The sequence below is a fragment of the Otolemur garnettii genome, unplaced genomic scaffold (assembly GCF_000181295.1).
Source record: "Otolemur garnettii isolate 467f Iridium unplaced genomic scaffold, OtoGar3 scaffold00048, whole genome shotgun sequence".
NCBI lineage: Eukaryota > Metazoa > Chordata > Mammalia > Primates > Galagidae > Otolemur > Otolemur garnettii.
Window position 1 is genome coordinate 1,255,410 of NW_003852443.1, and position 4,513 is coordinate 1,259,922.

Below are 4,513 nucleotides of genomic sequence, written 5' to 3' on the forward strand. Positions count from 1 at the left end.
TGTAGTTTTCTCACAACCCATTCATAGAAGAGATTATCCTTTCTTGATATTATCAAAAAATAGTGGGCTGTGATTACATGAGTTTATTTTTCAGTTCTCAATTCATTGGTATATGTCTATTTTTATGCCAGTAGCATGCTGTTTAGTTACTATATCTTTGTAGCATACTGGTAGTTTTTTGTTTTTCCTTTTGTTTAAAATTTCTTTTGCTATTTGGGGTCTTTTGTGGTTCTGTATTAATTTTAGCATTGTTTATTCTATTTTATTAAAATATATCATTAGCATTTACAGCAGTTACATTGAACGTGCAAACTGCTTTGAGTAGAGCAAGCATTTTAACATTATTCATTCTTACAATTCATGAAAATTAGATGTCTTACCACTTATTTGTATTTTCTTTAGTTCCTTTTATCATTGTTTTATAGTTTTTATTGTACAGATCTTTTCCCTTCATAGTTAAATTTATTCCTATGTCCCCCTTTTTTTACTATTGTTAACAAAATTGCTTCCATAATTTATTTTTTACATATTTCTGGCATATAGAAATGCTTCAGATTTTTTATGTTGATTTAATACCCTGAAACTTTATATAATTTTAAAATTAATTTTAATAGTTTATTAGAGTGATTAGAGTTTTATTATATTTGTAAGATTATATGATCTTGAAACGGGGACAATTTGCCTTCCTCTTCTATTTGGATGCCCTTTATTGCCTTCCCTTGCCTAATGGCCCTGGCTCGGACTTCCAGCACTATGTTTAATAGAAGTGGTAAATGGGGGCATCTAAGTTATTTCAAATCTTAGAAAAAAACTTTTCAACTTTTTCTCATTCAGTATGATGTTAGCTATGGCTTTGACCCACAGTTATTTAGACTTTGCAAGAATCAGGATATTAGCATCTGCCTTTAGTGAGGAATTAAGAGAACTTCCAATCAAGGCAGAAGGTGAAGAGGAAGCAAGAAAATCACATAGAAAGAGAAGAAGCAAGAAAGAGAAAGGCAGGAGATGCCTGCTCTTTAAAAATGTGGCTCTACACAAAGAGCCCTACACAAAGTCATGGAAACTAAACAAAATGCTGAATGACAGTTGTGTCAATAAAGAGATAAAGACAGAAATCAAAAGATTCTTAAAACGGGCTTCTGTCGTGAGTGGCACACATGGGGCAACTCACTGCTCTTCCTGTGGAATCAACATCAGGAAATTGCAGAAGCATCATTGTTTGGTATGTGGGCAGCTGGTGATCATTGGTCCCAGCACCCATGTTAAAAAAAAAAAAAAAGAAAGAAATCAAAATATTCTTGGACTAAATGATAATGGGGACATAAGTTATCAAAATTATAGGATCCAACAAAAGCAGTTCTGAGACAAAAACTCATAGCCTTAAATGCCCAAATCCAAAGGATAGAAAGATCACAAGTTAACAATTTTATGAATCATCTCAAGGAACTGGAAAAGGAAAAGCAGATCAATTCTAAATCCTTCAGAAGAAAAGAAATTACCAAAATCAGAGGAAAATTAAATAAAATTAAGAACAAAAGAACTGTACAAAAGATGAATGAAACAAAAAGTTAATTCTTTTAAAAGGTAAACAAAATTGACAAGCGTCTAGCTAGATTCATCAGAAACAGAAGAGAAAGGACTCTAATAAACTCAATTAATATCACAGAATACTATGAACAATTCTATGCTCACAAACTTGAAAATGTGGAGGAAAGGGACAAATTTTGAAAACACCTTCCTAAGCTCAATCAAGAAGATACAGAGCCGTCAACAGAGCAATATCAAGAACCAAGATTGAAGCAGCAATAACAAATATTCCTACAGCAAAGGTCTCAGACGAGATAGTTTCACACCCAAAGTTTACCAAGCTTAAAAGGAAGAGCTTGTACTTACACTGCAAGGAGTTATTATTGAACATTGGGAAAAAGTCCTCTATAAGTCGTTCTATAAAGCCAGTATCACCTTGATGCCAAACCCAGGAAAGGACACAACTAAAAAAGAAAACTACAGAACTATCCTTTATAACTATGGATGCAAAAATTCTCGGTAAAATCATAGCAATCCAAATTCAGGTTCATATTTAAAAAGTTATCATGACTATACAGGCTTTATCCCACAGATACACGGATGGTTCAGCATATGCAGATCTAAAAATGTAATATACCACATAAATAGGTGCAAAACAAGGACTGTATGGTCTTTCAATAAATGCACAAAAAGCATTCCACAAAATCCAGGACTGTTTCATGAAAAGAACACCTAACAAAATAGCCATAGATAAGCTTTCCTGCATAGAACTGGAACCAGACAAGTGTTGCCCACTATCTCCACCTCTGCTCAACGTAGTGCTGTAAGTCCTACCCAAAACACTGAAACTGGAGAAGGAAGTTGAGGGCATCTAAATGGGGAACGAAGAGGTCAAATTATCAGTCTTTGCTGATGACATGACCTTATATCCAGAAAACCCCAAAGATCTTACCAAGAGACTGCTATAATTGATGAATAAATTCATTAAAGTCTCAAGATACAAAATAAATATACACAAAATCAGTTGCTTTCATATATGCAAATGACACTCAAGCTGAGAAGCAAATGAAAGATGCCATAGCTTTCCCAGTAGCAACAAAGAAAATAAAATACCTAAGAATGTATTTAATTAAGGAAATAAAAGACTCCTAATGGGAAAATTATGAAACACAGAGGAAAGAAATTGCAGAGGATGTTAATAGATGGAACAACAAAGCATGCTTATGGATTGGCAGAATTGATATTGATAAAAATGTTAAAATAGTTATACTACCCAAAGCAATTTACAGATTTAATGCAATCCCCATTAAAATAGTAGAGCAAGTTTCTTCAGATCCAGAAAAGTAGCTCTACACTTCATATGGATTCAGAAAAGACCTGGAAAGATCTAATTTACCAAGGACACAATCAATGGAGTAAATAGTTCACAAAATGAAAGAAAATATTTGCATGCTATACATCTGATAAAGGGCTGATAACCAGAATCTACAAAGAACTCAAGCAAATCAGCAAGTAAAAAAATCAAACAACCTCATTGAAAAGTGTGCAAGAGACATGAGCAGAAACTTTTCAAGGGAAGATAGTCTAATGTCCAATAAAAATGTGAAAAAATGCTCAACATCTCTAATCATTGGGGAAATGCAAATCAAAATTATCATGAGATACCACTCAGCTTCACTGTTAATGGCCTTATCAAGAAGTCCCTAAACAACAAGTGCTCTCATCAATGTGAAGAGAAGGGAACACTTAGACATAGATGGTGGGACTGTTAAAGTAGTACTTCTATGGAAGATCTGGAGATACATCAGAGAACTTAAAGTGGACCTAACACTGATCCAGCTTAGTATGTACATACTCCTTGGTATGTACCCTAAGAAAAAAATGTCTTTTTATAAAAAGAACACCTACAATCAAATGTTTATATAGCAACACTGTTAACAATTGCAAAGCTGTGGAAACAAGCCAAGGGCCTCCTAATACATTAATGAATTATAAAAATGTAGTATATAAATAACACGGAGTACAACTCACCCATAATAAAAAAAATGGTGTTGTAGTATTTTTTTTTGTAACAACTTGGATGGAATTTAAAACCATTCTTCTAAGTGAAATATCAAAAGAATGCAGAAATAAACACATGGGCTCAACATTAAATGGAACTAATTGATTAACACTTAAATCCACATATGGAAGTTTTTTCAATGAAAATCAAGCTGGGGAGGATGGGATATATTTAGCGTGTACAGTGCACACTATCTGGGTGAAGGACACACTTGAGATTTTGACTCAGCCTGTACAAAAACAAAGTATGCAAATAAAACATGTGTACCCCTTTCCTTTCTGAAATATAAAGATAATTGAAAAGAAAAATAAATAAAGAAAATGATAATAATACTTTAACTCCATTCCCCATTTTTAAAAATTTTGATGTCACAATTTACATATTTTATACCTATTCTTTAATGAATTGTTATTATTATAATCATGTAATTAATCTTTTGGTATTACATTAAAAATATCAGTAGTTTACATACCAGTTATCATATTAGAGTATTCTCAATTTGTCTGCATACTGATTTTTCTCAGTAAGTTTTATACCTTCAGATATTTTCTTATTACCCATTAGCATCCTTTTCTTATAATTTTATCATTTCTTACAGTACAGGTGTAATTCCCTCAGCTTTTTGTTTGTATGGGAAAGTCTTTATCTCTTCATTTTAAAAATAGATCTTTGCCTGCTTTAGTACTCTTGGCTGGTAGTATTTTTCCATCTGCACTTTGGCTATATTATCTGACCCATCCTGACCTGCAAAGTTTTGCTGAGAAGTCCACTGCCAGACATTTTGGGTGATTTGCTTTTTTCCTCTTACTGCTTTTAGAATCTCTCTCTCTCTCCTTTGATAGTTTGAATATAATGCTTTAGAGTAGTCACTTTGTCTGGTTGAAATTAAGTATCTTTGAGCTTCCTGTACCTACATATTTACAT

The 4,513-nt window shown here is 32.9% G+C and overlaps 1 non-coding gene across 1 annotated transcript; it reads left to right on the top strand.

Moving 5' to 3' along the window:
• Positions 1 to 1,128: 1,128 nt before the first annotated feature.
• Positions 1,129 to 1,261, top strand: LOC111725842. Its single transcript, XR_002773803.1, has one exon. It is a non-coding gene; the product is annotated as a U11 spliceosomal RNA (small nuclear RNA).
• Positions 1,262 to 4,513: the final 3,252 nt, after the last annotated feature.